This window comes from Echinops telfairi, unplaced genomic scaffold (genome assembly GCF_000313985.2).
Source record: "Echinops telfairi isolate 266 unplaced genomic scaffold, ASM31398v2 ScPeMD7_27;HRSCAF=92, whole genome shotgun sequence".
Lineage (NCBI taxonomy): Eukaryota > Metazoa > Chordata > Mammalia > Afrosoricida > Tenrecidae > Echinops > Echinops telfairi.
In genome coordinates, this window is record NW_022103924.1 from 5667293 (window position 1) to 5695227 (window position 27935).

The window sequence follows — 27935 nt, forward strand, 5'->3', positions numbered from 1 at the left end:
TCCCCACTCCTCCTCCCTCAAGAACCCTTGATAACTTATAAATTATTATTATTTTGTCATATCTTACACTGCCCGATATCTCCTTTGACCCACTTTTCTGTTGTCCATCATCCAGGGAGGAGGTTATATGTAAATCTTGAAATCAGTTCCCCCTTTCTACTCCACCTTCCCTCCACCCTCCTGGTATCGTCACTCTCACCACTGGTCCTGAGGGGTTCATCTTCTCTGGACTCCCTGTGTTTCCAGTTGCTATCTGTACCAGTGTACATCCTCAGTCTAGCCAGATTTGTAAGGTAGAATTGGGATCATGATAGTGGGGGGAGGGGGAGAGGAAGCATTTAAGAACTAGAGAAAGTTGTATGTTTCATCGTTGCTACCCTGGACCTTGACTGGCTTGTCTCCTGCCAACAACCCTTCTGTAAAGGGATGTTCAGTTGCCTACAGATGGGCTTTGGTTCTCTACTCTGCACTCACCCTCATTTACAATGATATGATTTTTTTGTTCTTTGATGCCTGTTACCTGATTCCTTTGACACCTCGTGGTCACACAGGCTGGTGTGCTTCTTCCGTGTGGGACTGGTTGCTTCTGAGCTACATGACCGCTTGTTTATCGTCAAGCCTTTAAGACCCCAGACGCTATATATTTTGATAGCCGGGCACCATCAGCTTTCCTCACCACATTTGTTTATGCACATATTTGTCTTCAGTGAGCATATCTGGAAGGTGGGCACCCACTGGTATGATTTTTTGTTCTTTGATGTGGTGATACCTGGTCCCTTCTACACTCGTGGTCACACAGGCTGATGTGCTTCTTCCATGTGGGCTTTGTTTCTTCTCAGCTAGATGGCTGCTTGTTTACCTGCAAGCCTTTAAGACCCCAGACACTGTATCTTTTGATAGCCAGGCACCAACAGCTTTTTTCACCACATTTGCATATGCACACATTTGTCTTCAGCGATCATGTTAGGAAGGTGTGCATCATGGAATGCCAATTTGATAGAACAAAGTGTTCTTGCCTTGAGTAAGTACTTGAATGGATGTCCAATGTCCATCTGCTGTCTTAATACTAAACCTATAAATATATGCATGTAGATCTATTTCCCCACCATCCTATATAAATATATTTACATATATACATGCCTGTATTTAAATGTCTATAAATGCCCTTTGTAACCTAGTTATTTCCTCTATTTCTTTTTACTTTCCTCTTGTCCCACTATCATGCTCAGCCTTCATTTGGGCTTCAGTAATTTCTCTCGGTTACATTGCCCTTGCTGAATCCCTACCAGGCCTCTCACACGCTCCTTGCCACTGATTTTGGATCACTTGTTGCTGCCTTGTCCCTGGGTTGGTCAACATCACCCCTTTTACCCCCGCCTCCCCCTCTCCTATGTCCCCCCAGAACCTTAGGTCCCGTTGTTTTCTCCTCCAGACTGTTCATCCAGCCTATATTATCTAGATAGATCTGCAGAGATAATAATATACAGCAAAAAACAAGGCATAGCAAGACAAAGTGACAAAAAAGAACACAACAATGACAACAAAAAAGAAAACCAATGATCCAGAAACTAATAAATTAATTTTTTTAAAGAAAAATTTTAAACAAAAAAGAAAGAAAACCTTGTAACTAGATCAAGGTTTGATTTTTGACTTCTAGGCATGTCCTCCAGTCAAGTCCGAAGGGGTGCCATGCTCTGGCCCCAGAGTCTATCCTTTGCACTCCCTCAGGAACTCTCTGCTCTGCTCCCCCCGTTGCTCTGCCATACTCCTTTAGTGTTTTGCCTCGGTGTCACGGGGTCAGACCAGGCCAATCCCAACATGGAGTCTCCAGTGTTGTCCCCCATAGGGCCCTGTGTCAGCAAGGGATGTTGTGTCTCATAGTGAGATCAGCCATATGGTCTACTCTGTGTATTGGCTGTTCGGAGCGGGTATATGGTACTCCAGACCTGGTGGGCCAGGTTGTGTTCCACTCTCTCTTCCTCCCCATTCATTTGTTCCCATGTACTCTGATCAGACATGTCCCTCTCTCCTAGCTGCAGCTTCAGTGCCGCCCTCCAAAGTAAGTTCTTCTGGGGGGAGGGGCAGTTGTTCATGTAGTTGGTATTGGGCCATTCGCATCCAGGAACACTGGATTTAAGTCTGGTCCCTCTTTCCCTGTGGAGACACAAACAATACCCGCCCCTCGGATAGGTCAGTTCCCTATTCCCCCACCACACATCATTTTTTCCTTTCCTCCCACCCACCCCACCTTTTTCGTTGGCTACCATATGTATCCCTGGTGTTGGTTTGGCCCCTGCCATACTACCTGGACCTCACCCCTAGAATGTTTGTATACAGTAGCTTTTTTCCTTTTGCATTTTTGTTTCTTTCTTTTTTCCCCCCAAAAAACTTACCTCAGTGGACTCATTTTGTACTTGTCCTTTTGTGCTTGGTTTACTTCACTTACCATAATTTCCTCCAGTTCTTCCCATGTGGCGAAATGCTTCATACATTCATCACTGCTTTTTAGTAATGCATAGTACTCCATTGTATAGATGCACCACAGTTTTTTAATCCATTCATCTGTTGATGGAAATTTGTGTTTTTTCAAATCCTTGCAATTGTGAACTGTGCCGCAATGAACACTGGAGCACAGATGTCTGGCCATGGTTTGTTTCTTGCCTCTTCTGTGTATATGTCCAGCAAGGGGATTGATGGGTCATATTGTAGCTCAATTTCCATCTGTTTTAGAAATCGCCAAACGAATGTGAATTTTTTTACATGTGAGTGGAAAGCTCTGAAACTATCAACTCAAGTCATCCAATTGTGCTGTTTAGATCTATAGCCTCCTTGTTGAGTTTCTTTCCTAGTGATCTGTCTTCTTCAGGGAGTGGTGTATTAAAGTCACCAACTATATCTGTTGAGCCTGTGATTTCTTTTTTCATCTTTTGGAGTGTTGGATTTACAAATTTCGTGGGTGTCTCGTTGGGTGTGTATATATTTATTATGCTCACTGGTTCTTGGTCTACTGTTCCTTTGAGCATTATATTGTGCCCCTCTTTGTCTCTTATTATGGCCTGTATCTTGGGGTCAATTTTGTCAGATATTAAGATTGCTACCCTGCTTTTTTTTGCATTGTCATTTGCTTGGTATATTTATCTCCAGCCTTTAATTCTCAGCCTGTTTTTGTTTGCAAGTGTGAGATGTGTCTCCTGTAGGCAGCAGATCGATGAGTTATGTTTTCTAAGCCAGTCTGTTAGCCTCTGCCTTTTATTATTATTATTATTATTAAAAGATTATTTTATTGGGGCTCTTACAACTCTTATAACAATTCGTACATCAATTGTATCAGACATATTTGTACATATATTTCCATCGTTCTTTTCTAGACGTTACTTTCTATTAAACCCTTGGTATCAACTCCCCTTTTCTTCCCCCCACCCCCCAACTCATTCACTTTTACTTTTAAATGTTTTCTTCTCCTTAAGTATCTGCTTTCTTTTTTTCCCCACCTCTGATTTAAAAAAAAATCATTTTATTGGGGCCTCATAGAGCTCTTTTCACAATCCACATATACATCCATTGTGTCAAGCACATTTGTAAATATGTTGCCATCATCATTTTCAAAACATTTTCTTTCTATTTGAGCCCTTGGTATCAGCTACTCATTTTTTTTCCTCCTCTGATTTTTTTAATTTGGAAAGCATGAAGAGAAGAGAAATAGAATTCAGTCAATGTAATGGAAGAAAATGTATTCTGGGTGAATTCTAGCTGTGAATTCAAACTATGCTGTTAGGAACTTCATTTTTACAGAAAGAATGTCATCTTATGCAATCACTGACATGTCTATTATGAAGATTTATGTTCATAAATTAGACTTAATATGATTCCACTCTTGTTTTGGTTATATAAAAAATAAATAAATTAATTAAATTAAAATGAAATAAATAGTAAATAAATAAATCTGTAAAAAAAAAAAAGAAATAGCCTCTGCCTTTTAATGCCTGAGTTCAGGCCATTGATATTCAATGTTATTACATCCATCTGTGATGTAATCTTTTACCTTTTCTGTTGGGTATTTGCCTACCTACCTATCTTATCCGCTTGTGTTGTGTGTATGGTTTATGTTTCCCTTCTTTCCACTATTGAGCCAATACTATCCTGGGGGCTGTTTTCTCTGGCTCAGGGGAATTTTTGGTTGGTAATCCCTTAATAACCTTGTCTATTTCTTCCATTGCTGTGGGTCTGTTGAGGTTCTTGACATTCATCTGGAATAGTCTAGGGAGGGATTGTTGGATGTTGGATGTGGATTGTGGGTGGATTGTTGGATGTGATGGGTGAATTGTTGGATGTGATGTTCTCTTATTTACCCTCGGTGAGTGTTGATCTTTTGCCCATATTGGATCAGCAAGGATCTTTTGCAGGGCTGGGTTTTTTTAATGTATTCTTTGGGTTTTTCCTTGTCTGGGAAGACTCTTACTGCTTCATCTATCTTAATAGATAATTTGGCCAGGTAAGGTATTCTTGGTTTTGCGTTGTTTTCCTTCAATTTTTGGAACACGTAACTCCATTCCCTTCTCTTTTTCACCGTGTCCACTGATAGGTCTGGACATACTCTTATTGGGGTACCTTTATGCATAACTATTTGCTTTTCCCTAGCTGCTTTTATGATCTTCTCCTTTTCCTCAGAGTTGGATAATTTGACTATTATTTGTTTTTGTGACTTCTTGGGATTCAGTCTGGCTGGTGTTCTTTCATCATCCTGAATGGTTACCTGATTTTCATTTATCAAGCTGGGGAAGTTTTCCTCTAAGAAGTCCCTCGCTATTTTTGCTGTTGACTTCTTTGTTGTGTCTTGTTCCAGTAGTCCAATTATTCTAATATTGTTCATTTTCATAGCATCAGACATGGCTCTCAAATTTTCTTCAGCTTCTCTGATTGTCTTATTTGACTGCTTTTCCCATTTGCTGAGGTCTGCTTGTTATCCTCTAGGTCACTGGTGCGATTCTATGCCTCCTCAAGTCTTTTGACAAAGTCTGTCAATTTGCCACTGGATGTTGTTATTTCATTCCTTAAGTCTTGTATTTCCCTTTGGTGTGTTGCTTTAATATCCTTTATCATTTCATCCTTTTCTGTATTGCTTCCCTCATATCCTGTATGACTCCAAGCAGCATTCTGAAAAATTATTTCTCTGGTAGGTCAATATCTGCTTCTTCAATGCACATTGTCAGATTTATGACTTGTTCCAACATTATCTTATGTTTCTTCTGCTTTTTAGTGAGGCTGTAATGACTGTTTGATGTTTACATCTTGTTTTAGAGAAACTCGGAGCCATCCTCCAGAGTCGAAGATCACCAGGCTCTCTCTTTTTGGACTCATATGAGGAGTCAGGCTACCTCTATATCTTCCTGTGGTTGCACTCTTACCCTAGCCAACCAGTATTCAGTTGTTTGGAATGTGAGTTGGATAGTCCTCTCATATTATGCTGATTGGGTTTTTGTGGGCCCACAATGGTGTCTCTCCACTGGCTGATCTCTCCGTGAGCCTCACAGTGCTTGGATCACCTCAGGTTGCATGTGGTGTTTTCCCTCTGCAACTGGAGTGCTGAGGTGGGCGTGTGGGTGTACCCTCATTGGTGTAGAGCACTGTATCTGGCAGGGTGGATTACCATAGTCAGAGTAATCACCTTTGAGGCCAGGTGGATGTTACCACAGCAGAGTGGAGCCCCACCAGTGGTGGGAAGGAGATTCCCCAAGTCACTTGTAGGGCCTCAGGGTTTAGACTGGAGTCCCCCTACCCCCTGTTTCAAGGGGTGAACTCCCTGATGCTTGGTGTATGGAAGAGGACTAGTGTGATTTCCCCAACCGCATGTAAAGCCAACAAGTTCAGGCTGGAGCTACCCCAGTTGGGCCTTCAGAGTTGCTCCAGGCAGAGGGGAGTGAACTGGAGGACACTAATGCCTTGTTAAAAGAAAGAGAGGGAGAGGAGAAGGAAAGGATAGAAAGAAGAAAACAAAGAGTGGAGCAAGAATGCCAAGCAAATTAATACAGACACACAGATTCACAGACTAAACAAGTGAAAACAGCAAAAAAAAGAAGAAAAAGTGAAATATGAACAAAAAGAAAAAAGAAAGTGAAGGAGAGAAAATGTAAAAATATAGATAAAGAGATAGCTGAACCCCATGTCGTGCTGTGTGTAGCACTGTCTCAAGCTGTGTGCAGCATTGTCTTAGGGGGAAGGCTGTAGCTCTCCCCACTGGGTGGACCCTAGGCAGAGTTGCCCTAGGCAGAGCGTAGGGGTCTCAAAACCAGCAGTGGCATGTGGAAGGAAAGAGAGGGAGAGGAGAGAATCATAAAATCAGAGAGAGAGGAGAAGAGAACAAAGAAAGATAGAAGAGAGAAAGAAAAAGAGATGAAAGAGAAAGAAGGGAAAACCTAAACTATGCTCACTAAGATTGTCTGTGATGGTAAAGAGGGAAGAAAGAGAGAAGGGGGAAATAAAGAATAAAGAGATAGCTGATCCCTGATTGCTTGAATGTGGGGGCAGAGTGGTTTAAACCCTGCCCTATGATGCCAGGTTGGTGTGCCCTTTTAATGCAGGGACCCAGTGGTGCTGGGCAGAATTGCCCTATTTGGCGAGATCACCTTAGAGGTCCGAAGGAAATGCAGTGCACTGTAGATGGCTGTCACAGCTGCCTCGTGTGGAGTGCAGCACTCCCACAGAGGGCAGGCTGGACTTCCCCCTGCTATTTGGGTTGATTCGCCCTAGGTGGAGGGTAGTGGCTTAAAAACCAGTAGTAGTGTATGATAGGAACGAGAGGGAGAGAAGAGGAAAAAGAGGGAAAAGGAAAAAAAAGAGGGAAAAAGAAGAAAGAAAGAGAAAAACAAAACAACACAAACCTGAGCCTGTCAAGACTGACTGTGGTGGGAAAGATATAAGGGCAAGTGAATAAAGAAAGGAGAAATAGAGTGGTAAGTAAGGAGATAACTGAGACTTAATTACGTATGTGTTGGGCTGGAGGAGTTCCAACTCTTCCTCAAGGTAGCGGGGTGGTGTGCTCGCTTGATGTAGGGCTCCACAGATGCAGGGTGGGATTACTCTCGAAGGCAAGATCGCACCAGAGGCCAGATGTCAGTTCCCACCACGGTACTGAGCACTGGAGTTCACTGGTATACCTGCCTTGTACTGTATGTAGCACTACAGTAAGGGGGTGGAGGGCAGGGTGTTCCCACAGCCTCGTGTAGGGCCCCAGAACAGGCAGGACCTCCCTAGCTGTGTGGAGAATCACTGAGAAGGAAGGTGGGATTATTGTACTATCTAGTCTGTTGGTGCCCTACTAGATCAGAGGATTTATTTTTTTACTTTTCATTTTTTCCCCTCTGGCCAGCTAGAATAGAATCAAATTACATTCTCTCCCTGGCTCTGGGATCTAGCTCTGTATTCTCTTAGAAGCTTAGACTTGCTTCAGCAGGTCTTTGTTATGCAAAAAGCCTTCAAGCTCTGTAGCTAAGTTCTGGCATTCCTTATCATGGGCTTCTTCTTATGTTGATTTGTGTTAAGGGACCACTCCTATGTGCTCCTTGGAGTTAAGCAACAAGGCTGGGGTTTGAGTTTTTACCAATAATATATATTTCACTCTTTAAAAAATTATGCTTATGAGGTGCTCTGAGTTGGGGGCTTTTCGGCTGACTCCCAGAGGGGGAGATCCAGCTTATCAAGGGGGTTGTTTCCTTCTCAGTCAATTGGAACTGAATTCGCCCCCTGGACTATGACTGTCCACCTATTTTCTCCTACACAGCGATCTGCCTCAGGCAATTTTCTGCTTTTTCTTCTACTCCAAGTTATGACTACCCACCACCCCTACTCCCCAGACTATGAGCTCAAGGCAGCTAACAGCACATCCTCGTGTCTGGGATTATGTCCCCTTTGGGTGTCAGCCTGAAGAAATTGCTACTCCCAGTGATAGGGCGGGAGGAGCTTTTCAGCTGGAGCCTGCGACATGCATTTGGACTCTGTGGAAAGTGAGAACTAACCTACTTCTCTTGTGCCTCTCATAGTCAGTCAGATATGGGCTTTCCTAGGGGTTCTAATTCCACAAGTTTTAAGTACTTTTACATAAATTCAGAAAACCCTTTACCTATGCTTTGTGATCAATAAATCACTGGCTGTCTTTCTTGATGTTTATTTTATTTCTTGTATACCTTTGAGTTTGTCCCTGCTATGAAGTCAATTCTGACTCATCAACTCTGAGGGATAATGTGAAACTTCCACACAGGGTTTCCAGGGTTGTACATTTTTATGGAAGCAGACCACCACAATATTCTCCCAAGACAAGACTGATGGGGTCAAACCACACACTTCTCAGTTAGTAGCCAAGGTCTTTACCACAGCAACAGGAGAGTTTCTTTCGTGTCCTATAGGAGCTTTAAAAATAAGGATTTAACATACTCTCTCTATGGTTCTAATTATGTAATGGTATAATGAACTCATAGCTGCTTTCAAAACCACTAGGTTCTCTGCTAAGGGAGAGTCCCATCTCCCCACAGAGCATTCATTCTGGTGGAAGCAGCTAGGGCTTCTCCAATGATAAGAACGCACAATGACAATCTACTTTCAATCCAGGCAGCTTCTAGAGAAGAAACATAAAAAGAATTGGACAGCTGAAGATCTTGTCAAGAGTGTGGATGTCTGCATTTTACCCTACATAGAATGAATTTCTTTCTGAGCTCAGCACATTCAAGTATAGATCTGCAAAGAATGACAATGATCATGTGGTCCAGGTTCATGCCATCAGATGATCTGCCAAACATCTAAGATTAATCACTTAGTGGGGAAACCCAGCACCTGGTTCCAGGTACAACATTCGGGTTCAAAGTCTCAATATTCTCAGCTGTTTAGTGGGCATAGATCATGTACTCTGTAGCTGTGATAGGAATAGCAAAGTATGTAAAGTACCTTACACCAGACAAGGGTCAGAGCATTCCCCTCAAATATGTTATTTCTTCTTGCCCAAACTGTTCCTCTTCTGCTTGGCCATATGTATAAGTAGACACTGCAATTTCAATCAATGGTCAAACCTGAATTTTACTTGCCAAATGGGAGAGATTTTCCTTTGGTCCATGTGTTAGTCCAGGTTGACCAGAGACGCAAATCTAGAGACACTCAAATGTGTGTAAGAGAGACACTCATATGTGTATACCATATTGCAGAGTGTAGATATAACACCAATGCTTCCCAAGCTTAAACAACTATATGAATCACCTGCACATTTTGACAAAATGCAGATTTAAATTGAGTAGGTCTGCAGTGGGACTCAAAATCCTATATTTCCAACCCTTGCCCAGATGATACGGATGCTGCTGAATCAGAGGCTGAACTCTGAGTATGAAAGAGTCACCAAAAATGATTCAAAGAAGTGTTTTAGGGAGAAAGCACCACGACCTGAAACACACACATACACACACACACACACACACACACACACACACACACACCAATTAAGCAGGTAATTTGCAAACAAGTAAGCCCAAAGGGACATAAAGCACATAAAAATATTCAAAGTCACTTGTGATTTGATAATAGGAAAATAAAATAGAAGGATAATATGTTTTTTACCGGCTTTATGACTGGCAAAAATTAGAAAGCTGGATATCACCCAGTGTTCATGCTGATAGATGAGTAGGCTGATACAGCCCTTTTGGAACTCAATCTGCATTGCCAACTTAAATTATGTACCCTGTTTCCCCCAAAATAAGACAGTGTCTTATATTAATTTTTGCTCCCAAAGATGCGCTATGTCTTATTTTCAGGGGATGTCTTATTTTTCCATGAAGAAGAATATGGTACACATTTATTGGTTTATTAAAAGTTACCTCGCATTTCCTGTCTGCTCTGGTTGTTGTGCTGCCAACAGTGAGCTGCGTGGTGTTGCCCACTGCTACGGTCCAGTGTCCAGAGTTACGGTAGCTTCGAGGGCCCTTATTTTCTGGGAGGTCTTATGTTTTGGGGGATGCCTTCTATTTCAGTGAGAGGCAAAATTGTAAGTAGGTCTTATTTTGGGGGGATGTCTTACTTTCAGGGAAACAGGGTAGGTGTTTTATAACCAGGTATGTCCATGACTCCAGGAGCCCTGGTGATGTAGTGGTAATGTATTGGTCTGTTAACCAAAAGTGTGGCCATTCTAAACTCCTAGCAGTTCCATGGGAGAGAGATAAGACCTTCTACTCTCATAAAGAGTTATAAAATCCATCATTTGTCTGCAAATTTGTCATACTGTGCTGGCTTGTATGTTACTGTGATCTGGAAGCTATTTTACTGGTATTTCAAATGCCAGTATGGTCACCCAAAAGGAATGGATTTTGGTGGACCTTCCAGACTAAGAACAGAAGAAGAATTTAGCTCCCTATTTTGGAAATAGGAGGTGTTGAAATTATTATGCATAGATTTGAAACATTGTCAAATACTGAAGGGCTAATGAATGATAACAGAAAATTCAAAAGAAGATGGAAAGAATACACAGAGTCACTGTACCCAAAAGAAGTAGTCGACATTCCACCATTTCAGGAGGTAGCATATGAGCATGAACAAATGATGCTGAAGGAAGAAGTTCAAGCTGCACTAAAAACAAGGCTCCAAGAATTGAAGGAGTACCAATTGAATATTTCCACAGATAATAAAGCACTGGAAACAGTCACTCAACTAGCTAGGAAATTTGGAAGACAGTTCATGATTCATAGATATACATGGATATTCACCTACATAATTTTTTTTTAAATTTTTACTTATTTATTTATTTATTTTTAACATTTTATTAGGGGCTCATACAACTGTTATCCCAATCCATACACACATCAATTGTGTAAAGCGCATTTGTACATCGTTTCTCAAAACATTTTCTCTCCACTTAAACCCCCGATATGAGGTCCTCATTTTTCCCTTCCCTCCCCACTCCCCCCTCCCTCATGAGCCCTTGATGGTTTATAAATGGGTATTTTGTCATATCTTGCCCTGTCCGACGTCTCCCTTCACCCATTTTTCGGTTGTCTGTCCCCCAGGGAAGGGGGACATGTCTATGTCACACACAGTTCCATGTAATCGGTTCCCTCTTTCCTACCCATTCTCCCTTTACCCTCCCTGTTTTGCCACTCACACCACTGGTCCTATAGGGCTCATCTATCCTGGATTCCCTGTATTTTCAGTTCCTATCTGTACCAGTGTACCTCCTCTGGTCTAGCCAGACTTGCAAGATCGAATTCGAGTCATGGTAGTGGGAGCGGGAAGGACACATTTAGGAACTAGAGGAAAGTTGTATTTCTCATCATTGTTACATTGCACCCTGACTGGCTCATCTCCTCCCCGAGACCCCTCTGCAAGGGGATCTCCAGTGGCCTACTAATGGGCTTTGGATCTCCACTCCGCACTCCCCCCATCATTCACTATGGTAAGATTTTTTAGAACAGGTTCAAATTTCTACCCATTCCGAAGAAAGGTGTCCCAACAGAATCCTCATACTGTAGAACAATATCATTGATATGTGCTAGTTAAACTTTGCCAATGATTGCAGCAGTACATTGACAGGGAGCTGTGAGAGATTCAGGTGGGATTCTGAAGAGGACGTGAGACAAAGGGTGCCATTGCTAATGTCAGATGGATCTTGGCTGAAAGCAGAGCATATGAGAAAGATGTTTACTTTTGCTGTATTGACTATGCAAAGGCATTGAACTGTGTGAATCATAACAAATTATAGATAACATTAAGAAGAATGGGAATTTCAGAATACTTCAATGTGCTTATGCAGAACTTGTACATGGATTAAGAGGTAATTGTGCTGATGGAAAAATTGAGTGTTGCATGATTTAAAATGTAGAAAGGTGTGCAACAGGGGTCTATTCTCTCACCATATTTATTCAATATGCATGCTGAACAAATAATCAGAGAAGTTGGCTTATATGAAAAAAATGTGTCAGGATCGGAGGAAGGCTTATGAACAACATGTAACATACAGACTATACAACCTTGCTTACTGAAATCAAGAAGGACTTGAGGTACTTGCTGATGAAGATCAAGAATTATAGCATTCAGTATGGATTTAAACTCAATGTAAAGAAGACCCAAATCCTCACACCTGGACAGACATGTAACATCATGATAAATGGAGAAAAAGCTGAAGTTGTCGAGGATTTTGTCTTGCTTGGACCCACAATTATTATTTATGGAAGCATCAGTCAAGAGACCAAAAGACAAGTTGGATTGGGAAAATTTGCTGAAAAAGGCCTCTCTGGAATATTGAAAAGCAAGGATGTTACTTTGAGGACTAAGGTATACCTGACCATTAACACATGGTATGTTTAATGGCCTCATACGCATGTGAAAACTAGACATCGAATAAGGAAGATTGAAGAAGAATTGATGCACTTGAGTTGTGGTGCTGGAGATGAATATTGAAAATATCATGGACTGCTAAAATGATGAACTGATCTGTCTTGGCAGAAGTATGGCAGAGTGCACCTTAGAGGCAAAGATAGCAAACTTTGTCTTACATACTTTGGGCATGTGGACAGGAGAGACCAATCCATGGAGAAGAACATCATGTTGGTTAATTCCTGCGGCAGTGAAAGAGGAAGGCCTTCAAAGAGGTGGATTGACACTGTGGCTGCAACAAAGGGTTCAAGCATTGGAAAAATTGTGAGGATGGTGCAGGACTAGGCAGTGTTTCATTTTGCTGTGCATAAGGTCACTGTTGTCAGAAATGACTTAATGGTACCTAGCAGCAGCAATGATGATGACAAAGAGTTACTGTCTGAGAAATTCACAAAGGCAGGTCTACCCTGTCCTATAGGGTTGCCATGAGTCATAAATGACTTCATGGCAGTGAATTTGGTTTGGGTTTGAGCCAGCTGTTAATTTCTTGGGTAGGTATATATCTTGTATGGATTGAATTGTATGTCTTTTAAACTATATGTCGAAGTCCTATCATTATACCCATGAATGTGGCTCCATTTGAAGATATGAGCAGTTTTTTGTATGTTAATAAAGTCATAATAAGGTAGGGTGGATCCTAAACTAAATCTGTGCTGAGTGATGCTTTAATAAAAGAGCTAGGCACAGTGACCTGCACACAAGAGGAAGAGTTCATGTGAAGATTAATCAAGACAAAAAATCCAAAACAATAAAAGAATCCCTTGAACTTTTGAAAAGTCTGAACTTTTAGCCACCTGAACTATGAGAAAACAAATTTCTGTTCCTAAAAGGCCACAGCTTGTACTCTTTCATTATAGCAGCACAAGGGTGTGAAGACAATATCCCAAAGCAATTCTTACTTTGGTCATGTGAGAAGGCTGTGGCAGGAAAGTAGAGCCTGGCCAGATCTACATGTGGTGGATGCTATACCGCCTTCAACGTACATGTAGCAATAGAAAGGAAGCTGAAAGATATAGTGCACTGAGGGGAGAAAATAGGAATCTGAATGTGACAAAGAATAAATGCAATAACATCTGCATTATCTGCAGAAAGTAAAATATTTGCCACAGAACAATTCACACTCTGGAAAAAGATGTACAAATAAAAAAGTAAATCTTAAACAGTGGGTAATTATATATTGTGAGTGCAGTATGATTGAACATTATTATGGAACTGAGGCATAAGACTTTATGGGTCAAATTCTACCCCTCCTCCACCCCTACCAAAAATATATGTCAAAATCCTAATTCTTGTACCTGAATATAAAGTAATACAATGTAATCCTCTACTTTCATGTTGCACTAATGAGTCCATATCAGTTAGGATGTGTTGTCGTGAACTTTGCCATTTCTGGTCATAAAAAGAACAGATTAAACACAGGCAAGAGCACAGGGAGAAAACCAGGTGCCCTGTGAAGACCTACAAGGAAACCCGGGTTGTCCTTGTCTGGCGATCAAGTGAGCTAACTGTCTGAGGCCCTGCTGTGGATTGTGATACTGATGTGGACTGTGATAGGATGCACTATGATTCTTAAAAGCCACTGGTTTGTGGTGTATAGGTTACAGTGGCACTAAGAAAAGAAGAGATTGAGTGGGATGTAAAGTAAGGTGGGTTTGCATGGGGCATGATGAGGAGCCATGGAGTAAAGGAGAAGAAAAGAAAAAGGCCTCCCTTCTCTAGCCTGGCACTCAGCTCCTGCAACAAGCTGCCTGTCTGAGTTAGCTAGTGCTGGGAAACAGAAATACCACAAGTACATCGCTTCAATAAACAGAAATTTCTTCCCTTGCTGTTGAGGAGGCTAGAAGTCAAATCTAGGGTGCCAATTCTGGGGGAAGGCTTTCTCTCTCTGTTGACTCTGGAGGGAGGTCCTCTTTCAACATATTTGGACCCAGTATCCCTTGAGTATTACCATATGCCTTGGCATCAATTACACACACACACGATTATATGTACATAAAATTGATGATCATATGTATTTAACATATATATAAGATTAATGCCAAGACATATTGTGATATCTAAGATCACCATAGGAGGGGATAACCCCCACCAAAAAATGGAAAAAAGCTTCACTGGGTGGAGCTTTCATAGTATGCATTTTTCCCCACTAGGAGAGCATCAAGCAATTTGCTCTGAATTAGTGCACCCAGTGGCGTTGCTTGGGAAGGCTCTCTCTGGTCATGTGAACTTTTTCATAAAAGCAGTTTCCCTCAAACCTCATTTTTATAATAGCATGTGGTTGTAAAATTTTGTTTCCTGTTCAGGAAAAATTCCGCAGAAACTGTTGTGATGTTGAACACAGCTTAAAAGGACAGCACTATGGGAAAAACTCGAGAGTAAGAATGGTTTTCTCATTTCAAAAAAGGTGAAAGGTCGATTGATGACAAACCTTGTTCTGGACATCTGTCAACTTCCCGAACAGATGAAAATGTCTATAAATATCATGCACTTATTTCAGTGGACTCATGTTGTACTTGTCCTTTTGTGCTTGGCTTACTACTCTTAGCACTGAGGTAAGCAAGAAAAAGAAAAAAGAGACATATGGGAAAAGCTACATGCCCAGGGTGAGGTCCAGGTACTACGGCAGGTGAAAAACCCAGGGATACATATGGCAGTCAAATAATAAGGAGGGAGAAAAAAAAAGACATGGGTAGCAGGGGAACAGGGCACTAACCCACCCAAGGGGAGCGTACTGTTTATATCTCCACAGGAGAGGAAGAGAGGGAAAAGACTTCATCCCGGCGTGCCAAGATGTGAATCTAATATACCAGCATGAGCCAGGGAACCAATAAAGAGATCAGAGGGGCAGGCCCCAATTCCAACTACGTGAGCATCCCTTACCCCCCACCCCAGAGGAATGCACTTCAGAGGACACCACTGAAGCAGCAACTCAAGAATCAGGGAGCACCTGAACAGGAGCAAATGAAGAGGGAAGGATAGAGTGGAACACACCCCAGCCCAACAAGCCCTCAGGACAATATTCTGACTCAGAGCAGCCAAGGCACAAAGGCAATCACAGGGTGGGTCCCCTAATGAGACGTGGTGACGTGTCTCTCACTGACACACAGCGCTAAGGGGGACAATGTGGGAGATGTGCCCGATCCGACCCCACCACACCGGGGTGAACACTAAGGGTGTACAGCTTAGCAGCAAGGGGAGCAAAGAAACAAAGTCCCCGAGGAATGCCAAAGGTGGACATGGGGGCCAGGGCATGGCACTCCAGCGGACTCCACTGGAAATCACTCATAAAGGTCAACGGCTACAGACCTGGAACTGCTTGCGTGCTTTTCAGTTTTTGCTGTTGGCTTTTCTTTTTCTCTTACTTATTTTTGTTTTGTTTTGTTGTATTAGTTGTTGCTGACTTATTTTTGTCTTTTATTGGGTTATGTTTTGCTCTGCTTTGTGTTTGTGTGTATTATTGTGTATTATTGTCTATGCATGTTTATCTGGATAAGATAGGCAGGATGAACAATTTGGAGAAGGGAACAATGGGACTGATGGTTCTGGGGGACATGGGAGTGGGAGAGATGGGTGCTGAGAAACCCAGGGACAAGGAAAGAACAAGTGAATCAAAATTGATGGCGGGGAGGGCATGGGATGCTTGGGAGGGCTCGATCAAGGGCAATGTAGCCGAAAGTAATTACCCAAATGAAGCCCAAACATGATAGTGGGATGGGAGGAAAGTAAAAGGAAATAGAGGAAAGAACTGGCTGGCATAGGACAGTTATAGAAGTTTAAATACAGGCATATATATATGTAAATACATTTATATACAATGACAGGAATAGAGCTATGTATATACATATATTTATTTATAAAGTATTATGGTAGCAGGTGGGCATTGGGCCTTCACATAAGTACTCCCTCAATGCAAGAACATTTTGTTCTACTAACACAGCCCTCTGTGATGTTCACCTTCCTTGACAGGATTGCTGAAGACAAAATGGGTGCATAAGCAGATGTGGTGAAGAAAGCTGATGGTGCCCAGCTACCAAAAGATATAGGTGTCTAGGTTCTTAAAAGGTTTGAAGATAAATAAGCGGCCATCTAGCTGAGAAGCAACAAAATTCACATGGAAGAAGCACACCAGCCTGAGTGATCATGAGGTGTTGATGGGATCAGGTATCAGGCATCAAAGGCCCAAAACAAAACAAACAAAGCCCATCAGTAGTCAATTGGACACCCGCTATCAGAATGGCCACAAGGAAGAGAAGAGCCAGTCAGGGTGCAGAATAGCACCAAAGAAACACACAACCTTCCTCTAGATTTTTAATTCTCCTCCCTCCCCCACTACCATGACCCCAATTCTATCTTATTAATCTGGCTAGACCAGACAGGTATACTGGTAAAATAAGAGCTCAAAACACAGGGAATCCAGAATGGATAAAGCCCTCAGGACCAATAAGGGGAGCAGCAATACTAGGAGGATAAGGGTAGGGGTGTGGGGAGAGTAAGCGTGAATGGATCACAATGATCAACATATAGCCCCCATCCCAGGGGGACAGACAGCAGAAAATGATTGAAATGAGACAGCAGTTGGTGTAAGACATGGAAAAAAAAAGAATAATTTATAAATTATCAAGGGGGCATGGGGGAGGGAGGGGGAAAAATGACAAACTGATGCCAGGGGCTCAAGTACAAAGAAAATGTTTTGAAAAAGATGATGACAACATATGTAAAGATGTGTTTGACAAAATGGATATACGTATGGATTGTGATAAGAGCTGTAAGAATCCCCAACCAAAAAAACAATTAAACACACACACACACACACACACAATCTCTGCATTTATGCTTGAATACCGACGATGACGACAGACCAGTGAAGAGATGGGGAAGTTATCTGGACTATCTTGGAGCTCAGTTCAGCGAATTGTAACAGAAGATTGGGGAATGAGAAGGGTCCCTGCAAAATGTGCGCCTCAGGTTCTGCCTGACCTGGAAAAAGAGCATCCAGTGGAAACATACCAGGCTTTGAAAGAACAGCTCCAACCAACCCAGACAAGAAATGGTACTGTACTTATGATCCCAAATCCAAACACCAGTTAAGCCAGTGGAAGATGCTATCATCACCTCACCCAAAAAAAATCTCTACAAGTGAAATCCAAGATCAAGATGATGCTCAATCTTTTCAATGTGAGGGGGTCGGTACATTTGGAATTTATTCCAATAGGTCAGACTGTTAATTAAGCTTTCTATTTAGAGTTTCTGAAAAGATTGTAACAAAAAAGGCCTGATGTGTGGCAGACAGGTTTTGCCACCACGACAATGTTCCTGCTCACATAGTCATCTCAGTGCTCCAGTTTTTGGCAAAGCACAGCATGCTTCTCTTGCCCCACGCACCCTTACTCACCTGACCTTGCCCCATGTGACTTCGTTTAGTTTCTTCGAATGAAGGGGGCCATGACAATATAGAAGAGGTGAAGAAAACACATGAGGGAGGTGCTGTTGGTCAACAAACAGATGAGTTTGAAAAATGCTTCCAAGAATAGAATCTAAGTTTTGACAAAAGTATTGTGTAATGGAGAGTACTTTGAAGATTATAAGGTTGTTTTATTAAAAAAATTAATACATAGCTTTGAAAAAAATTCTGGGTGGGGGGGTAACCCTATGTGTGTGTGTGTGTGTGTGTGTGTGTGTGTGTGTGTATGCCATCATGTTGATTCCAACGCATGATAATTCTAGGTATGTTAGAGCAAAGCTGTTCACCATATTTTTTTTATGAACAGAAATAGATCACTAGGCCTTTCTTACAAGGTGCCTCTGAACCTACACCTCCAGCATGTCAGTAGGCAGCGGAGGGTTCCATGCATCACCCATGGATTCCATATATGTCTACACACATACACACACAGTCAAAAGTGCTGCTGCTATGGTTCCAGTTCATGGAAGCATGCATAGGCTTATTCTAATCTAAATTAATTTAAACATGTCTCTGTGCTAAGCCAGTAATATCCAGTGTAGAGAGGTCAGCTCCAGAGATTATGGTCCTATTTTTTTAGGGGATTCCAAAGCAGTCAACTTGATAGATATTTTCAAAGGACTGTCATGAGGGCTGTGGGCAAAAGACTGGGCTTTCTACTCCTGTAAACAGGTAGAGTCTCAGAAACTCACAGGGGGTGGTGGCTTTGACTCCTTGTCAGTGAGAATATCATGGGAACTTAGTATAAAAATTTTGTACAAAAATTAAAAATTACATTGATGAGAAAAAAGCTAAGAATGATGCATCGAGGGAATTTTGTTTCTTTCTGTCTCAACAATGTACTTGCTCAGTCTTCAAGAATCCAAGGGTATCAATAACAATCCTATGGAAATTTCATCAGGAAACTTTACCCTATTAACTTGACCTTGTCCCTTCAGAATTATTTTTATTTTCCAAACCCAAAGCCTTTTAAAAATAGCACCATTTGAATCCTAGAGGTTGCCAAAACTATGGTTTTGATGTGGAGCAGGTTAAAGAGCAGAGGATTTTTCAGGGGAGGGTGAGAGGTGGAGACACCACTTCCAGAAATGCACGGACCTACATGGAAGATGTGAAGAGAAATAGTAGCTTCACATTTTGACATTTTTGTTTAAGAAATGTTTCTCTGATGTTATAGCAATTCTTTTTAATTTACCATTGTGTGTGTGAAGGGAAATTAAAAAGTTAAAGGAAAAATGGAATTGAAAGACAACAAACTTTTCCAACAAACTTTTTAAAGTCCACTCATATATATGAGTATATACACCAACAACCCAAACCCACTGCAATCAGATCAGTTCCACAACATAGTAACCCTCTGCAGGGCTCTGAACCTGTCAAACTTCATGAAAGCAGATAGCCTCATCTTTCTCCTTGTGAGCGGCTGGTAGGTTTAACCTTGAAGTTATCAGCCCAACGCCTAACCCACACCAACATCTGGGTTATATACATACGTAGTATGGATAGAGAGAGATTGACCAATTGACTTTTAGGAATTGGTCTATACAGTTATGTTAAATGGTGACTCCCAAATCTGTAGGGCAAGTTAGCAGAGTGGAAACTAAGACCAGATTTCTATGTTATATCCTTAAGACAGAATTTATCCTTTCCAAGGTGTCTCAGTTTTGCTCTTATGGCTTCTGATTCGATGAGGTTCACCTGCATTATAGAGGGAACTCTCTTTACTAAGAGATGTTAACCACCACCCCACCCCCTCACCCCCACAAAACTGAAAACTAAACCCACTACCATCAAGTCAATGTGAACTCTCTGGGATGCTATTGGAGTTCCCAAGACTAGGATTCTTTATGGGAGTGGAAGGATCCATCTTTCTCCCTCAGAATGGCTGGTGGTTTCCAATTGACGAACTTGCTGACTGCAGCCCAATTCATAACCACCACACCAATCTTTATGGCAATATCTCAAGTAATGATTGACCAGCCAGATATGATGGTCAAGGATGTTGACACATGAAATTAAACATCCCACCACCCCAAGTAATCTCCCACATCCTGTCACACTATTCTCTGTGACTCTCCTTTGATAATGGTCACATATATCTTGGATCATTGCTGCAATTGTGTAAAACCATAAAACAAAAGAAGAAACAGAGCACTCTCAACAACAAACCCCTCCTCTGACACCCTGCCCCTTGCTTGCTTGTAAGGTCAGAGCCAAAAACTCTCTTATGTGTTCTAGATCAATCACAATATTTTTCAAAGACCTACTTGAAAAAATGTTGACTCATATAGATAACCTTGATCATAAACTATTGATTTGCACAAAAAAGTCAAATATTTGCTCCTCAATTAGAGCAAATTATGGCCAAGAGATTTCAGAGCTGAAATCAGGAGACTAAGGAAAAATAAGGTTTGCAGATCAATGTCACTACCAACCAAACATCATTTTTATATCCATTGAACGAAAGTAATAAAGATAACATACTAAATAAATATAAGGCTGTAGTACATTGTATATCTCAACATAATAATAAACTCTCTCTGCAGCAGTTTTGATGTGATTCTTGTAAATTTGGTATTCATAGACAATGACACTGGGTTTTGTTTTATTTTGTTTATAAGTATTGATATTAATTATCATTCGTTGAGTGTCTGTTTCCAGCTTTACACATATTAGCTTATTTTTCTCCTCACAATGACCCTCTAGATTGACCTGTAGAATCCCCATCTGATGCCTGTGAAAATAGAAGGTCAAAGGCAACAAAGTAACTTCCCCAAGGTCAGACAGTATTAAAAAGTAGTGATATTTCAAATGAGGTTTTCCGGACTCCCACCCTCAAGCCCGTTCATATTCCATTTCGGCCAGTATTTTAGTGCATTGGTTCCCCAATCAAATGCCTATTTCATACTTTGACTCTAGACACTTGAATCATAAATAGAGGGGACACATAATTTGCATAAACCAATTACTCTCAAGTTGATTGGTCTAAGGGTAGATTCTGGGCACTATATGGTTTTAAAAGCTCACTGGGTAAGTCCTCATGTAGGCTGCTTTGAGAAGAACTGATATAGGCTCAGAAACTATGCCCAGATGAAGAGGCACATTTACCACAAGTTCTCAAGTTGGAAGAGATCAGTATAATAACATGAACTTCAACATTTTTTTTTCAAATTAAAACTCTAGCAGAACAAGTTTTCATTTTCGATTAACATTTTACTAATTGTCATTCATTCCTTCACAGTTGCTTCTTGGTTTTGTTTTTTGTTTTAAGACTAGAAGACAGTCCAAAACTAGAAGTCTGTATTCTGTTAAGGTTCTGATAACTGTGAGGCATCAGAGCAGTGATACTTTCAGGCTGAATTAGTCAGGGTAGACTAATGGCTGTAATCAACTCACCCAGCTCTCAAAGGCTTAAAGAAAAAGCTTGTTTCTCAGGCTTATCACAGTTCAGGAGTCAGACTTCCACAAAGTGACTTCACGTCTTATATAGATTTGCCGTTCTCTGCAAGCTCTGACTCCTCTGCTGGATCATTTCTATTTGGCTGGCAGATGAGACAAAGAAGTCCAGGGAGAAATGCATTCCATATGGGAGGATCATATGGGCCAGGCCTGGAGGTGTGCACATTCTTCCTCGAAATTGTATTGGCCAGACTTTGACCCCATCTAACTATAGGGGTGGCTGAGAAATAGAGACCTGTTGTGTACCCAAGGGAGATACAGAGTGGGCTTTGGTGTCCATATAGCAGTCTCAGCCACAGGGGCATTTAAACTTTTCTTTATCAAGCTATATTTATGTTTACAAAACCCTCACATGGCTGTTCAAATCAACTCAAGTTTATTTATGACCCTCAGATGTTTTCCTGTGATTAAGTCGCTGCTCTCCATTCCAAAGAGCCTTAATGCAACATTTGTTGAGGAAGAGAGGCCTGACAATATACTTCTAAATGTTAGGCAATGAAAACTGTACGGATCACAAAAGAATGTTGACTTCCCTGATTTGGGCATGCCTCCACAAGAGATCAATCACTAATAGAGCACATTGCATTTGATGAAGTGGAGGAAGAATAAGGGCATGGAGACCCATGGTGAGATGGACTGGCACAACAGCCATGAACATGGACTTGTAATCATGAGGATAATGCAGGACTGAGGAGGTTTTGACCTGTTGTACATCAGGTCACCATGAGTATGGTCCGAATCAACTTGATAGTAGAGCTTTTGTTGTTGTTGTTTGGGTGTCCACCAGAACACCTGGGTGATGCAAGCAGCTAACACACTTGTCTGCTAACTGAGAGATTGGAGGCCCAAGTCTACCTTAAGGCACCTTGGAAGAAAGGCCTGGAAATCTACTTCTGAACAATCAGTCATTTAAAGGCCTTTGGGACACAGCATGTCTTCTCTGATACACAAGGATCACCATGTGTGAATAACTGGGTTTTGATATTATGTTACAGGCATGAGCTAGATACAGTATACATTTTCTATGATGGATGTGCTGTGTTGTTACTCACATTTTATAGAGAAGTAATTAATGGAATCTAAGTGACCTAATGACACCTGTGCGACTTTTTGATACTGAGATACTTTAAAGCTTAGACTGGAGCTAGTGTAGGTCTCATTCTACTACTTTCCATGAATGTTTGATTTTGATCTTTGAATGCATGATATTGGAAAACTCCCCAGGATGTAATCTGAAGTGATCTAAGCAGATTTCACAGGAGCAGTTCACAGAAGCAGATCCTTCTAATGTCTTACCTGCTGGAAGTGTGCAGTCTCCCTCTTTCCTGGTCTATATGCTCCCTCGGTTATATGACACCAACATGCCTTATTTTGCTAGTATTCCAGAATATTTGTTTGAAAGGAAAACAAAAGCTTGCTTTTACTTCTTTCAATGTCAAAATCAATTTTGTTGATTGCTTGCTGCTAATCTTCACTTTATCAAACACAAATTGCTATAGGAATAAGAAATGACCTCAGTTGTCCAGGTTCTAACAAAATCCTCTGAGGGAGGGTTTTGATTTCACAGAACTAGAAATGTTTGGAGTCTCAGAATGGAAGGTTTCTGCATTTCTTCTTCCACAAGCAGAATTCTAGCCTGGGAACACTCTCCCCATAGCCCTATTCAAATTTATCATTTCAAGTCTGTTCTTACTCAACTCAGAAATATCCAGACATGGAATCCAGATTATAGATCATCTCATGTCTGCTTCTGCTTTTTACTTCCTTTAAAAAGGATCAAAGGGGCATAGAGAAGATATAAGTGCCAGGCATTTCCTTTAGAACATTCATTCATTATTTCAACAAATTTTAGCCAAGTGTCCACTTGGAGCCAGGTCCAGAGATAAGTGCTGGGAAGGATACACTGATCAAAAAGGACTAAAAACTTGCCTTCAATGGACTCCTAATTTCTCACAGGAGGAAAAGTAAGTACACAAGATACTATGGCTGTCTAGGGTATTCACTTAAGTATAAGACATGCTAAGGATTCTGGGGGCATAAGAAAGGGAGAAGCTAATTCCCCGGGAGGTAAAAGGAAGTGCAGTGGAATTCAGAGTGACATTTGAGGGAGTTTTGAATCACAGAGAGGAAGAGTATTCCAAGCTAAGGGAATGTCATATACAAAGGTGAGTGACCCAGTGAGGCTCAAGCATATCACTCAAGGAGGAGAGCAGGTAAGTGATTTTGCAAAGGTTAGAATTGGATGTTATAGTGAAAGCAATGGGAAGTCAGTAAAGTTTGCTGCTGCTGCTGCTATTAATTTGCTATTACTCTTGTTTTGGATGCTTGGCTTTAAAGATTCGAAAGGAAGCATCTGGGGCTAAGAAGACCAAGGAGTAAGCCACTGAAACAGTCATTTGAAGGAAATGGAAAGAACTGAACCAGCTCTGTGAGCCCAGGGAGGAACAATAAGACATTGGGGATATTTCAAAGATTAACTTGAAAAGACTTGGTATCTCTGAAAGATGAGAAGCAACCAACAATTCTCAAGTTCCATGACTGGCCATTACAAACATCTAACCAATAACCATCAGAGGGTTAGGTGCTAAATTGGGTCATCAAAAAAGATATGCTAAAATTCTAATGCCTGTGCATGTGACCTTATTTGAAAATGATATCTTTGTGGATGTAATTAAGGTACGGCCAGTGCTAATACCATGTGACTGGAGAAGAGTTGAAGAGATGGCACAGAGACACAGGGGGAATGCCACATGGTGATGGAGCTGAGACTGAGGTATAGCTCTTCAAAACAAGGAGTGCCATGCATTGCTGACAATCATAGGAGATTAATATAAGAGGCAGTTGTGAAGGAGCTTGATGTAGGAAGAGGAACAAGATTTGTGATAACATATTTGGGTAAGCAGCCTAAGTCAGTGCCTGAAATAGGCAATCTGAGTTTGATGGGCAACCCTTAGACTAGTGTCCTAGTGCAATAGATATTTGGATGTAGGCTGTGCCTTTTCATGATGAGTAGTGATGACACAGGCTGTAACACTGGTTTTAAGGCTATGGATTTGTTGACTGGCCCTAGTTCTGATATGGCATTACCTGTGAAATCATCACTTAACTTCTGTGTTTCAAGATGTTGATCTTAAAACTGTTAACCTCAAGGAGATAATTCTAAAATCCTCTTCTGAGAATTGGTACTAGTTCATAACCAAATATTCCAAAGATACTCAGGGGAAAAATGAGATAAGAAAGTATAGTGTGATAGAGATAAATATTAAGGTAGACATACAGTAAGGACATGGCTAGACAGAGGGAGAATAGATAAATGGAGAAAGGAATCTGTAATTTTAAAAGAGCAATTTTCATTTTCTGGAAATGAAATGGCCTTTATTTCTGTTTCATTTTTCATTTTTGTGCAAAATGTTCTTTATTGTGTCATATGGTGATGAGAACAAATGGGAGTAGTTTTTACATTACTCTAATTGTTTTTATAAAACCTTTAACACTTTCTAGATATATGCAGTCTTTATATTTTTCTTAAAACTTAATCACTGGAGAGTGGGAGTTCCACAGTTTCTACAACTCCGGAATCACAAGAGGGGCTAACACAGCAGAACAATTACCTTCATTCTGCAGATATTGAGCCTATTCCTTGGGCTCATCCTGCCTTTGTGAGTGGGCTGTTGTCTCAAGAGCACCAGCAGCCATGGAGGAATGAAATGTGATCCTACCTCAACCTAGAAATTAGGGGATTTGCTTCTGAGGACCTTCAAAGGAAACCTAAACTTCTTTGTCTGTCTTTTCCCTTTATTCTATGAACTCTTTCACACACATAGGAATAAAAGAAAAGAAAAGCAGTTGGAGGAGAGATAATTTGTTCTCCAGATGATATTTCTGTCCATTCTATGATCCTTTCAATGTGCATTCTCTCAACCAAGCCTCCCCCTGCAGCGAGCTAGGGTCCTCTCTCACGTGGCCAAGGAGCCATTGGCGGGGCAATCTTTGTCTTCCAAAGAGCATTGTGCAATAGAAAGGTATAAGGATTGATTATACTAAAGTTTCAGTAAATCACATTACACAGATTAAGCTGATAGATGACAGCGTCTCAGTCTATGAGGCAATTATAAGGAACCTCAACTGAAATTTCTGGAGAAAAACAACAAAAAACCCATCCATTTCTCCCTAAAAGGAACCGAAAGGAAAACACTGGTTTGCATATTTCCCCCAGCACTATGGTGTACCTGTGAAATGTAATAGACATAATAATTTATAATAGCTATTTTTTAAGACATTTACTCTGAAATAAATACCCTTACAACAACTAATGTGGAAATCATTCCTCTTTCAATTCACATATAATAAACTGAAACTCAGGGAAATTACTCAGTTGCCCAAATTATATAACAAGCAAATAATGGAGCATGGATCTGAATTGTGACTTGTCTGACTATATGGTACATACAACACTCAGTAAACAAAATCCCCAAACCTATCCAAGATCTGGAGTCACAGCCAAAGTGCAAAAAGGCAATGGAAGGACACAGATAAGGTTACTCACAATGACATTTATTCTAGGCTTGTAAATAATTACACTGCAAAGGTAGATTAAAAGGGGAGCAGCACAGCTGCTGTGAGCAAGAAAAACCTTCTACCAAGACTGATATTTGAGGATCAGTTGGTATGGACTCCAGAGAACAACCACAGTTGGATTGTTATTTCATAAAGAAGATGGTCAAAGTCATGTTCAAAGACAGGATTTAATTCCTTTTCTGATTTAAAACTATTCAGAAAAAAAAATTGTCTCCACCTCCCTGCCCCTCCGATGCACTTGCTTCAGAAGTGGTAAATGAGGAGGCACCTGCAAGTCCCAATTTTGGTGATTAAACTGAAGTTGCGGAACCACTATCAACCCTGTTCATGCAACTGGGCCGCCTGCTCCTGCACAAACTGCAAAGCATGATCAGGAGTGCAGGCTAAGACAACTGAAGTGGGCCAGGGAGAGAGGAACTGGCAATGAAAGAGGCACTTAATTGAGACTCAATGGCCTCTGGTCAGTGCTAGAAGATGAATAGAGGATCAGCCTTCGAGTTCAAAGAAGGACAGAGAAACTGGAAGAGAATCTGGTGTGATACAAAAAGTCTGGATATGACGGAGGAGACCAAATTCCTGATGGAGATGAATGATTCTAGCGGAGGATCTCTTTTTCAAAGATGAGAAATTTCAGTAGACTTCAATGTGGGTAGCAGTAGAGGGAGAAGTTGAAGACATAAAACACAGCCTGCTGTTGTTGGCTACATTTAAATTGGCCCCCTGCTCCACTGAAAAGCACAGACGATCACATTTTTCATTTTTGTGGGAAAATTCTAAGACTTGTATTTTGTGGGAAGAGCTGGAAGGAAGCATGTTAAGTGAGGTAAGTCAATCTCAAAAGGACAGGTATAACATGAGTCCCCTGAGGTATGTACAATCAGCACGTCAGGAATAGAAGAATAAACACCTATCACGCAATAAACGGGTGGAAGCATAGACAGTTGGAGGGAGTACAGGCCACACTTAGGGAGGTACATGAGAGTTCAACATAAAGAAGAGAAAGAGGGGGCAAGTGGAGGGAGAACTGGGGTGGGGAGAAATTGAGTTGATGGCATGGGGGGAACAGGGCACTAACCCACCTGGGGGGAGAGTATTGGTTGTGTCCCCACAGAACTGGAACGTGCATACAGACCCCACCAGGACACGCCAAACCAGGAGGGCAACGTAACGCACAGAGGAATCCACAAAGAGACTGGACCATACGCCGGCCCTAACCAGAACCAGCCCGACCCCCACCATGGAAGGGAGTGCCACAGAAAATGAAAATAGATCGTCTGGTGTGGGAAAGGAACTGACCGAACACACTCAGAAAGAAGCTGAAGCAAAGGAAGGAGGAAGAATGGAGCGGAGTACACCTGGGCCCACCAAGCTCAGAGGACGATATCCCAGCTCAGAGGGTCCAATGTAGAGAGCGGACCATATAGCTGCCCCCATGGCAAGATGCAACATCCTGCACTGACCCATGCCCCTACACGAGACAGCACCAGAGACAGTGTGGGATGTGTGTCTGACCTGACCCCACCACACTGAGGCAAAACACTGGGGGTGTGCAATGGAGTGGCGGGGGAAGCAGAGCAAAGAGGTCCCAAGGGAGTATGAAAGATGGACTTTGGGGCCGGGACATGGCACCCCATCAATCTCGTCCGGAAAACACTCCTAAAGGTCAACAAACAGACCTTGAACTATTAACAGGCTTTTTTCTTTCTGTTTTTTTTCTTTTCTTTTTTTAATCTTCTTTTAAATTTTGTATGTCAGTGGCTTTTTTGTTTGTTAGCTTGTTGACGTTACTGCTGTCATCGCCATGTTATTATGTGCCACTATTTGGTGCTGTCAAAGCCATCCACAATTTTATGCACACATTACTATATCTGCAGGTCCACCCAGATAAGATAGGCTGGACAAACAATATGAGAAGAAAATAACGAGACCAATGGTCCCAGAGGGACATGAGAGTGTGGGAGGTAGGGGAACAGAAGAGGTGTTGGCCAACCTAGGGACAAGGGAACAATGAGTGGTTCAAAACCAGTGGCAGGGAGGG